This window comes from Lytechinus variegatus, chromosome 2 (genome assembly GCF_018143015.1).
Source record: "Lytechinus variegatus isolate NC3 chromosome 2, Lvar_3.0, whole genome shotgun sequence".
In the NCBI taxonomy this organism is placed as follows: domain Eukaryota; kingdom Metazoa; phylum Echinodermata; class Echinoidea; order Temnopleuroida; family Toxopneustidae; genus Lytechinus; species Lytechinus variegatus.
Genome location: NC_054741.1, coordinates 14,680,847 through 14,693,453, shown reverse-complemented (window position 1 = coordinate 14,693,453; position 12,607 = coordinate 14,680,847). Strand labels below are relative to the sequence as shown.

General features: G+C 35.9%; 1 protein-coding gene across 2 annotated transcripts in view; it reads left to right on the top strand.

The window, feature by feature from the left end:
* LOC121407399 (sodium-dependent noradrenaline transporter-like) overlaps positions 1-12,607 on the top strand; it is a 50,047-nt gene that overhangs the window by 1,945 nt on the left and 35,495 nt on the right. Inside the window, exon 1 of one of the 2 annotated variants that reach the window (XM_041598454.1) lies at positions 5,753-6,005. The exons of the other annotated variant lie outside the window; for it this stretch is intronic. The gene's annotated coding sequence lies outside the window, so the exon portion shown is untranslated. Of the gene's footprint in view, positions 1-5,752; positions 6,006-12,607 lie in introns of those variants that run through there. 2 annotated transcript variants of the gene reach the window in all.

The following is a 12,607-nucleotide window of genomic DNA, read 5'->3' as shown; positions in this document are numbered from 1 at the left end:
TTCGCATTAGCGTATATCTGCTCTTCATGAATTCTTCAAATCAGTCCTTAAAATGTCCCCTTTTCTAATCTGATTTTCAGCTCGCACTTTGCGCTCGCATCATCTGGTTAGTGAAATACTTATGGTCTTAGTGAATTCCTAAAAGCAAGTCTCTTCAGACCTCTTCAGGTCTGAATTTTCTAAATTTTCAGCTCGCGCTTCGCGCTCGAAATATTTGATTAGTGAGATGCGTATACTAATCATGTTTACAAAGACTACAAGTGCTTCATGTGTTTAGATGTAATTGTAACAAAATCAGCAAGCGCTTGGCACTCGCATTAGATGACTATGGTTAGATATTATATACTCTTAATGGATTCCCAAAATATAGTCCTAAATGTCCCTGTATGGGGTCATATTATGCACAAATTTCAGCTCGCGATTCGCGCACGCATTGTTTGTTTAGCGAGACATAATTACAAAAATTTGCTTATAATGTTGCTTTTTAGGTCTGAATATCAAAGATTTTCAGCTTGTGCTTTCGCGCTCGCATTATTTGATCAGTGAGATACATATCCGTTTAGTGGCAGTGTCCTTAAAATGTCTCTATTAGGTATACCTGGCAACTGAGCGCGCTTCGTGCGCTCACTAAGTGACACAATTTTGTTGCTGGTTACTGGTGCCCCCCATGCCGTTACCCACAATACGCCACTGTTCTAGAGGTCTAAGATTTATATTAACTTCACAGTCATAAATATGATTAACTTCATAATCATATATGGTTATGACTAACACCAGGAAGGGGGTGTGGGTAGTGGGAGGTGATTTTAGAGTGGTGTATCTTTTCTCAATTTGAATAATACTGGTTTCATAGGGTTACAACCGGACCAAGGCCTCCCTTTTCGATACTCTTATCTATCATTTCATTCTTTCCCCACTCCTTTTTTTTTACTAACTTGAAAAAAAATGTAAGTGCAGTCGCCCCCTGCATGCTTTTTGTGGTACTGCACGTGATAGTTTTATACAGGTATATAAGTCGATAGACCTATTGTTGACATGAATGCTTGTTGAGATTCCATGCTTGTTGTAAAATCTGAACTTTTGGAATATGCCCAAAATAAAAATGTTTGTTATGTCACTTTTTAATAGCAAGAGCAAAAAGCATTTATTTTGGACAAAAGGCCTACTTCAGGTAGAGGTGTTCTTTTTAAAATTAAATATTTGCTAACTCTATTTTATGGAAGTACTAAACCACAGAGCTTTTGACATGTTCATAACCATGGGCGTCGATCCATGTTTCCGATGGGGGGGGGGGCGAAAGTGAAAAAAAAATCAACTTTTTCCGCACGCTTTGCAAGCAAAGCGCACTGAAAAATTGACAATTTTATATGTCTTACTATAGTTACTTTTTGTTAAGTTAAATGGTTTTAAAGTTCTATCCAATGCTTTTTACAATATTTGTTTACATCGCATAATTATGAATGTTTCAAGTTGTCAAAATTATTAGAGGGGGCAAATATATTGGTTTTCCACCAGTATATTCATGGGGGAGCTCGCCCCCTGCCCACAGGATCGACTCATCTCATGTTAGTAACGATTGTGCGTATTTGATCATTTGAATATCTAAACGTAACTTGAACATCTGAACAAGTGTTAAGTACACACTTTATAACACAAAATTAAGTAAGTAATATTTATAATTATATTTGAATAGGTCGGATGAATACTCTTTCATTTTTATTTCATGCTGTTTGTTCGATTCGATATTACTTTATTGGTATCACAATAAAGCAGTGCTGCAATAAAGATATAAAGATTATCAAAGAGCTCATTTGCAAAAGGGGTTAGATCCATTTTTCATCAAATTTGATTTTGTTGTCCCAATGTATAGATATTTCGTAGCTCTATGAGATGATACAAAAAAGTTATTGCGAAAATCACGCACAAAAAGTAGAATAAATTCCACGTGCGCTCAAAAAATTAAAATAAAATGATAGCGCCATATCACATAAAAGAAAAGAATAGTTTGACACAAAACACAAACATTTACTTTTTATAATAATGAAAGAGATGTGTCCTCAAAAGACTCTTGAATTTCCCTACCTGATAGGCCTGTCCAGGATTATTATTAAATAGCTTGTTCCACTCATGCTCCACTTAACTCAGCAGCAGCTTGATGAAACGATCGTGTACTATTTCATAACTCAAATAAATAATCAAGCGTTAGATGTGATGGAGGTGAATGTTGAAAATGACATGAAAAAAATATACCTGAAAAGAAGCAGGGTTATAAATAAGGGATTATTTCAATGCAAACATTGATTTAAAAAAAGAAAGAACAGGGGAGAGTAAGTAGAGCAACCATGGACAGAGGAGGAGGGGTCGGGTGGGGGTCCGAATCAGATACGACGGTTACTTATGAATAGTGACCAGAAAGTGTTGGGTATATACTTAATCACGATTCTCAATCACTTCGAGTCATCTGCTAAAGTTGATATCTGATTTTGAAATATTGTTGTTGTTGTTGTCGATGATGACAGGTTTAATTTTACGCGATATGCCATATCTAGCCCCTCAATATTTTGGGCTCATACGCCACTGCCCAAAGGACACAATTGACCCCCAACTAACTATCTTTCAAACCAGACAAGCCCGACAAGGAATACTTTTAGAAAAAGGCTCTCATCCCCTAAAATCAGACGAGCAAAAAAGAAAGATTCCCCTGAAAAAATCCTACTTGCAAAAGATGCTAGGTTTGGGACACATTTCGAGGAGGCACGTGCCTTAAGCAATATTAATCCATACGCCACTGCCCAAAGGACACAATTGACCCCCAACTAACTATCTTTCAAACCAGACAAGCCCGACAAGGAATACTTTTAGAAAAAGGCTCTCATCCCCTAAAATCAGACGAGCAAAAAAGAAAGATTCCCCTGAAAAAATCCTACTTGCAAAAGATGCTAGGTTTGGGACACATTTCGAGGAGGCACGTGCCTTAAGCAATATTAATCCATTAAACTTGTTCGACAGCTGCTGCATGGCAGGAATACCGATGTTCGAACTGTGATCAGTGTTGTCAAAATCACTCTTGAGAATAGCGCCATCACTCGTCAGCCGTCATTTTCACAATTGTCCAACATGATCACTTTGAAATATAGGGGGTGGGGTACAGTGCCCCACTCCCCACTCACGAACGTTTACTTGGCCCCTTTCATCGGAAGAGGACCAGTTTTAGGTGTTACCAAGTGCCCTTTCTCGTACAAGTGCAATATCTCGTATAATTGCCCCATTTTACACACGAAAAGTGCCCTTCACGAACATGTCCTGTGCCCCCTTTCACCTGAGAAGGACCCGTTTTATGCCGTTGGCAAGTGCACCTTTGCCTTCTTATAGGTGCCCTTTCTCGTATCATTGCCCATTTTTACCTAACAAATGTGCCCCCACGAACGTGTTATGTACCCTTTTCACCTGAGAAAGACCTGTTTGCCTTCTCATAGGTGCCTGTTCTTCATATCAGATATTGTCCTGAAAAACCCACTCTTTTCGTGCCTGATGAGCGCCCGGTTCCTTTATTTAGCACCGTACTACTCCCTTCTGCAAGTCCATAAGCAATGACTTGTAAAAATAATCCTACGTGCCTAAAGTTTCGTGAGTCCTAAGATCATGGCCATACGCAGCGGGGGGGGGGGGAGGGGCAGTTGCCCCCCCCCCCCTCCGGAAATTTTGAAAACTCAAAATTTTCACTACATATTTTTACAAAATTCACCAAGTATGCACAAAATCCACCACTTTCACGTAACAAAATGCAAAAGCGCCTCAAAGATAAGCTCGGTCGCTTTGCTTTCTCGCTTTCAATTTTTTTCAAAAAAGTTTACTCGTGCTGCCCCCAGTGAAAAATTTCTGCATATGAACCTGTTTTTAAAAGAAAAGGTGCCCATTATCCCCGTGCCCCCACTTTAAACTTCGCTCCGCCGCCCCTGGGTGTGTGGGGGGGGGGGAGTAGCCACGCGACTGCATACAGCAACAATGGTAACTGGAAATGTATCCGAAATCGGCAATTCGCCTAACGGGATCTTTTGTCATGTTTGTGATTTTCAAGATTTTATAGAAACCAAATATCTTAAATGTTTTGATGAGTATTGGTTGTAAAGTTTATGTTCTATCCCGGGACCATGCATGCTATGCCCCCGTCTTTTTACTAATTGTCACGGATTTGACAGGTAGATAACAGTAATTGACAAGTATGGGCTATACGGTATGTAAATATTGAATCATTTTATACTGTGACTGATAGCTAGTAATTGTCATCTTGTCACGGTCGTAACTTCCGACCTTATCTTCATTTTACTCTACCATTCTCGGTAATTCATCAACGGAATAGAATTTGAATTCGTAATTGTGATTCGCGTTCGTGATTCTAGTTTGGTTTCACACCTGCTAAAAAAAATCGTCATTAGCCTTTTTTTCACTGGAATTGTCATTCAATTTACGATTTTTTTACCGTGTGAAAGGGCGGCATATCCCCTTCCCACTTTTTTTTTACCTGTCCAAAGGCTAATTTGCAATCTTGGTATAGGCTTTATTAAAATAGTGTCGGAATTAACCATGACGAAGCAATAATCTTCAATTTGTTATCATTATTCACATGATAATATTTGTTGAACTGGAGCGGAGTATTCCTGAACTATCAACGAACTTTAACATTTATGGCCCCCAAATAAACATAAATTATATGCACAAAACTGCGATTCTACAATTAGCTACCCAGTGAAACGATTTTGGCTACCACCTCCCATGAGAATTTATGACACTTTTCAATATCATGTATTTCCAAAGAGACATCGGCGTAAATTAAGTAATTTTTAAATTAGTGAAATAAGATGAAAAGGCTTTTTTTTGTTTAACACGACATTTTTTGACTGATACATCGTTACATGCATGGACGGTGACGCAGGATCGGAGGTAGTGGAAGATCACCCTACAACATTTAAGAAATTAATAAAATGAAATAAAATAGGAGGAAATTAAGAAGAAGAAAAGGGAGATGAATAAGAATTGTCATAAAGATAGGTTTGGGTGGTATAGTCCTCAATAACCTATTCTCATGAAATATGTCACTTTTAGGTCGTCATTGTGAAAATAAAAGCTATATAATCAATGTCTGATCCTGTCGTATTCATAAAATTGTTAATTATTACTCAATTAATTATAGACTTGAAACCTCGTAAAACTTTTGTCAACCAAACTTGGGGACTTCTCCATCTCCAGGTTATTGTTTGTGACGACATTTGAGAGATTACGTGGCCTTACCCTTGGTAAATGTATTTTTTGCCCCTATATATATATATATATATATATATATATATATATATATATATATATATATATATCAAAAGGATGTCCCCGCCCCTGTATGTCCCACTGCCCCATGCATGCACTGAAAATATATTAATCACAGTGTGACGATGCTAGCGTACAACCAGATAAATCATAAACTAAACAATGTTTCGAATTCATTTTATATTAAAAAAGAAAAACCCGCAACATTATTCCTCAGTGAATGGATACATGGAATTTCCGAATCGATAAAATCAAATAATGAAATTAAAAAGTCATTACCATAACATAATCATTCAAGTGTTGTCACCGCATTTGGACTTGAATAGTGTATTTTGGACCGTGTCAAGAACAAAAAACAAGAATGATAGACACTTCGAACTTCGGATCACGCTCTGTTAGAGACAAGACAAAGATTTTAAGAAGAAGGGAAAAAATCAGAAGTACTTGATCGTTGAGCATATATTTGTTCATAACTGAGTGTGCAATTCAAATCTGTTTTGATTTGATAAAGCATTGCTGTACAGTCATTCTAACCTTGGTTATGATTTGATGAACATGGTGGCTTCAAATTTCTCTCGCGGCGGGAATTTTTATAAGGCATAGGCCTGCTATTTTCAGTAAACAATTTTTACTGTTTCATCTTTGTTCATCGTTCCACTCATTATCGAAATCATCATGGGTTCGAGGTAAGGTTGAATGTGGTATTTACATCGCAAGAAAGGTAGAGAGATAGAGAGAGAAGATAAATTAGAGTGTTACGTATTCTATCAAAGGGATTACTAAGATAGTACTATTGTTTGTTTGATTTCTAATTTGCATAGTATTACTGCGTATACAAAATAGTATTTTCTTAGTGTTTTCCTTCGACCATTCGTTGAGAAATTTAAGACTATATCACTGTCTTTCATTAAAACTAAGCACTTTCTTTTCTTATTGTAGTATTATAATGCAAGCTTCGAATAGTAAACTTGATTCGTATGAGGGACGCCCGAATAGGCCTTGAAAATCTATTACAATAATTGATATACAAACGTTTCATACTCTCAAAATAACTCAGTCAAATGGATTAGACCAGTAGTCAGCTGGGTGCAACTGATATGTCTAGTCACACTTCTGAATTATATTCTAGTCAGAAATAAATCTGTTCTAGTAAAATACGACTACAAAATAGTCAAATATGACTAGAATAACATTTGTACCTAGCTGACCCTATTAACTAGTCATTTTTTTTTGTTTTGACTGATTTGTTTTTAGAGTGCAGTTAAAAACTGCTTTGCAAGAAGGGGTAGAACGGAAAGAACAATGGAATGGTCAGGGCAGCATAACTTTTCATAGTTTAGGGTAAGATGTTCACTCTATGCAGATCATTTATTTTTATGATGTCTTTTTCTTGAAACTATAACTATTATAATTTCTGATATAACATAGTCAACGACATTTGCCTTCATATGCACTTAACTATTCAAATCCTACAATATCATTGTAAAGGGCGTTAAAACTCATGATGTGGGTTGGATTTAGAATAAATCCAGATCGACTATCGTTTTTATTTCAAGTGAATTCCATTAGAATCCATTCTACTCCATGCAATATAAAGCAAAATGTGACCGAAGGAGGGGGGGGGGGGTAATTGTTGACTAGTGCAGAATTTCAAGCAGACAATTTTATGATTCAAATGAAATCAGAAAAACTCAAACTAGCATAAAACTGAATAATTCATCAAAATGTAAATTAGAAAGTTATGACGTATAAATTTTCGCCTAATTTCACATTATGCACATCCTTGTCGGTATGCTATAATGAGGAGATTTGACATCACCAACTCACTATTTTTTTGTATATTATCATACTCTTTGTAATATGAATTATCTTATCTTTTTCATGTGAAAAAAAGTTTTGATATTTCTTTTAAAACGAAGTAGCTAATGTTGCAACGTATATTGTAATTCACGAAGTGACTTTTTAAATATAAAAATATTAAATATTTCTCATCAACTCTCTCATTTTGCTTATCAATGTGGTGTGCATATAACACTGTTTTGTGAAAAATAAGCGAAAGTTAACTTTTTCTATAATTTTACATCCAATTTTGATAAACTTTTAAGCTTTATGCTTCTTTCGTTTTCTCGTTTAGTCCAATTAACTGTTAATGGGGTAGATTTACCCTTCGTTTGAGGGATATAATGAGGTAAAAAAAGAAGGTGTAGATAGAGGTCGTGTCGAGAAGCCAGGAAGAAAGCTGCGATCGAGGATGAAGTATGGCGCGAAAATATCAAAGGCTGGGGGAAATGTAAACATGGAAATGTAAATGGAAGATTAATCAAACATTCATTTACCTTCTTCAAACAAAACACTACATGAAAATTTATGGCGAAGTTTTTATCGCGAAAAGGTTATTTTGAAATAATATCGCGTAAAAGACAGTTATCACGAAATTTGGAAGACGGTCGTTGCAAGAGATATTCTAGACTTAATTGTTCTATCATATATATATTATTTTGGTAGGGGCAATTTTGTTTCGTTAAGCTATCCTCATAGGGCACACTGCTAGCGTCTTGGGATTACATGAGTCAATATAATGGTAAATAGGACTATAGATAGCACAAGAATCACTAACTAAACAAAGACTTTGCACCCATCTACATCTCTGTGGATGGCGTTGTAGAAGAATGGGGGGGGGGGCTAGACAGGGCGTATTGATGGGGGTTGGGGGTGGGGGTATGTGGAAGTAATATTCTTGTTTGAATGACTAGTCAAACTCATGAATTTGGAAGTGAGTAAATTTTTTTCGAAAGATTTTCACAATTTCTTTATGTGGGGGAGGTTAATAGGATAAGAAAGACAGCGTGGGGAGGGGTAGGGGGGAGGAGGAACTCCCCCCGATAGCATGTTAGTAAACAATAGGCCTATTTCAAAAGTGAGCAAACAGTCTTAGTTTACAGTCATGGGAAACATAATTGGAACTCTTCAAGTGTTCAACTCTGGGGAGCACATTACTCTTAGACCATGCATGCTGGCAGTTTTGGGATGAGAGACGTCCACCCACATATCATGCATATAGACATGTTTCAACCTCACCAAAATGAAACCCGAATGGGATGACACGTCAGCGCAACTTGTTTTGATGTTTTGTTTATAGGATGAATAATTCATCAACTCATCAATTAATTTTGTCTTATTTATTTAGTAATCTATTTATCTTTGTTTATCTTATTTACTTATTCATACATCTCTTTTTCAAAGTGTTTCGGGGTAACAAGATCAGTATTTTCGTTTGGATAGGTTTTAAGTGGTGCTCCATTTTTGCCGTCTCTAAAAAAGTATAACCAGGGGGGCGTTTCATGAAAGGACTTGTAGGGTATTTTATCCGATAGTTACCATAAGAAGTGAGCATCCCAGCCAATCAAATTCGTGGAAAGTTGTCAGATCTGACAACGATGTGAAAACTGTCGATGAAATGCGCTCCAGGTGTCCATGGATCATTATCTGCAAAATTTAAACGCAATGAAAGAAAGAAATAATCTTACACAAGTATGAATTTCGCTTGAAAGACAAACATCATTATCAAACTCAAAAGAAGTCATCGTCTTCGTTTTTCATCATCGCAACTGCTTTTTTTTATAATTCTATTATTCAATGGTAGTCTTTCATTAATTCTTTTTCATCCACTCTGCTCAATCAGTGTGATTATTTAGCATTATATGTTTGGGATTGTCATAATTATTCTTAAAGATCAAGTCCACCTCAGAAAAATGTTGATTTGAATCAATAGAGAAAAATCAGACAAGCACAATGCTGAAAATTTCATCAAAATCGGATGTAAAATAAAAAAAAAAGTTATGACATTTCAAAGTTTCGCTTATTTTTAACAAAATAGTTATATGAACGAGCCAGTTACATCCAAATGAGAGAGTCGATGATGTCACTCACTCACTATTTCTTTTGTTTTTATTGTTTGAATTATACATTATTTTAATTTTTACAAATTTGATGATTAAGACCTCCTTGCCTGAAGCACAAAATGTTAAAATAATGGAATTCCGCGTGTTCAGGGAGGAATGAAACTTCATTTCACATGACAATGAAGAGAAAATCAAAATATTTCATATTTCATATAATAAAATACAAAAGAAATAGTGGTTAGTGATGTCATCTGTTCCCTCATTTGCATACCGACTGAGATGTGCATATAACTGTTTTGTGAAATGAAGCGAAACTTTAAAATATCATAACTTTCTTAATTTTACATCCGATTTTAATGAAATTTTCAGTGTTATGCTTGTTGAATTTTTCTCTTTTTATTCAAATCAAGTTTTTGTTGGGGTGGATTTGTCCTTTAATTGATTCAATAAAAATCCATCTTCCGCAGCATGATGTATATTTCTATTATTTGGGTCAAAATTGATTTGTTATATTTGTGTTAGCACATTAATATTGCTATGCAGAAGAAAAATTAATGAACAAAATCAAATAAAATCAAAATGAGAACAAGTCAATGCAAAAGGGTATAAAATGAGCAACGATTAACATGATTACGCTAATTACGTCATGATCATCTATACCATATCGCTCGAACTCTCTTCAAGGTGACCCATTCGCTCGCATAAAAGTAGCTTGCGACACCATATATAATGCGGACTTTTAAAAACTTTATATTTGCCCCCCCCCCATTTAGTAGGGGAAGGCGGGGTAAGTTGAGCATAGGGACAAGTTGAGCCACCACCCCCAGGCTAATAATGAATGAGTCAGACATTGTGGTGGTGTCATGTATTGATGACCATTGCATAACCCTTAACCCAACCACTTTATTTCCAACTTTGAACAAAAAGTACTTTTTTAGAGGGAAAAATTCAAATTTCAACCAAAAAAGTAAAAAAGGTTGTGAAATAGATAAGTGCTATTTACCCACACACGTCTTTGAATATATTATAAAAATAAGAACAATATTGTTAGTCCAGGCATGGATTCTCATTCTTGTCATAGTTTTTTACATGATGAATGCATAAGAAATGTGTGGATGTGAAAATATGGCAATAAGTTCGGACTGGGGTAATTTAAGCCAAATCAACATGGGGCAAGTTGAGCCATGTTAATTCTTATGGTGATGTATAATAACAAAAAATTAAAAAACATAAAAAGCCATTGATATGCAGGCAGAAAGGAGCAAATTCACATGACAGTTCTTTTACTTTAAGAAGATGTTAGTATTTATAGAGAATTAGCAAGTGAAAATACTTTAAATGATATTTGACATCCTGGTTCTTCCCGCATACATTTTGTACATAGTTTTTGTGGCTCAACTTACCCCAGACGGTGGCACAACTTACCCCATATATGGGGCAAGTTGAGCCATTTGACATCGTTTTTTTAAGGTCACGATGACTTTCGGTGTGGGGGTAGAAAGTTATATGTAAGTGAAAAACATTTGCCTAGAATCAAATTGAAAGGCAAGGTACTTATTTCTACAATATTACTAGTCATATTAATTCTAACATGCAAAATGCGAAAAGTGTCACAACTTACCTCGCCTTCCCCTACTCTATAATTGTGCATCAAGAGTTTTGCAAATGTTTGATTTCATGTACTCCAGATGAAAATGACGTCAATGGTCGCTTAAATCCTCATGTTTATTTACTTTGTACCACTCTCCATGTCGCCGGCCAATAGGCCTATTCAATGACTTTCTTGGAAAGGATCTGCTTATTTTTTCTTCTATATTTAGTACCCAAGGTCTTCATGGTCGAAATTAGCACTAAAGGGAAAGGTGTGCAGTTTTTCATGGGACCTCAAAATAGTGAATGACAAAATAATTAATTTGTTCGAAGGCGCCCTTTTATATCATAATGAATGAATATATGCCCTTTTATTATGACAAGTCATGATGCACTCCAAGTCCTGCCAGGCAAATATTTACAAGCCACCCACTACCGTTTTTTTTTCTTCATTCCGGCAATGGACAAATTTGGTGTAATTCTTTACTCGAACAGCGTTGAGGGCGCTTGTCTGATTGACGATACAGTGCTGTATTGTATTTTTACACGCGGTACTGTCACGGTGACGAAAAAAAATCAGGTAATTTAGAGTCCAAGCCATATTCTAACTTAATGAAATTAAAAACTTATCAACTCTCATACAAGCCTTAACTTCCAAACCACCAAGATTCGCGTGAAAAAATCGCGATGGGTTATGTAGATTATAAACAATCGTCAATTAAATATTGGTACTACTAGAGAGGTCAATGATTAAATAAACTAAATGATTTATTTTGTAGAATATTTACAGTCGGCGGTATTATGTCGAAAGTTCATCTCTGTCGGTATGATTAGCAATAGCTTGATGGTGATGCTCGAAATTCCAGAGATTTGAACTAAATCCAGATTGCCTGTGAATAGTTACATGCCGAATTTTGGATTGAGATGCGAATCCTAAGTTTTTACGTTAAAATTTTAAATGATTTAGATCCAAATCCAGAGTTCAGCGGTCACTACCCAAGCACCAATCTGGACACCGTCTTACGAAGAGTTCCGATAGATTTAAATCTAACTCATGCTGCGATTGATCTAAATTTGTGCATAGTAAAGAGATATAATCTCATATTTTTAGATCTATCGCAATTTAAATTTGGTTTGAATCTATCTTAACTCAATGTAATATAAATTGAAATTAAAAATATGAATTGGGAGGGAATTCACATTGGTATAAAGATATCTTATTCTAATGTAGGGTAGGAACAGTTGGATAAGACTATTAATAATATGCATGATCTTTGTTTATAGTAGGAATAAAAATAAACCCACTCACCTCAAGAAAAAAAACAAAAACAAATATAAAAAAATGAACAGACACAGGAAGAAAAACTAGCTAAAAAACGGGACACTTTTGTGCACCATCTCAGAAAATGGGAAATTTTCACCAGTAGTGGTGGCGAAGTAGGCACGGTTATTGTGGATTGAAATGATAGTACAGGAGGCTATGTACTTCCGAGGGTGTGTGCGTGTGGGGGGGGGGGGCTGTGCGGTGTTGGGGTGGTGTGTGTGTGTCCGATTGTGTTTTGTTTGTGCTGTGCTCTATAGATGACGGGGGTAGGGGGTGTTTTGAAGACAGATTAAACTTATCTCAGACCTTCAGTTAAATTATGTTGCATGTTCAATATGTTTAAACAATTATCAATGATGTATTTCTTTTTATATGAAAAATGAAAATGTTTTGCTATGGTACTATATATGCTCTTTTATTTTGGAGAGAAATAAAATGTTACTTAAGAAAGAGATGGGGCCCTCGATTTACG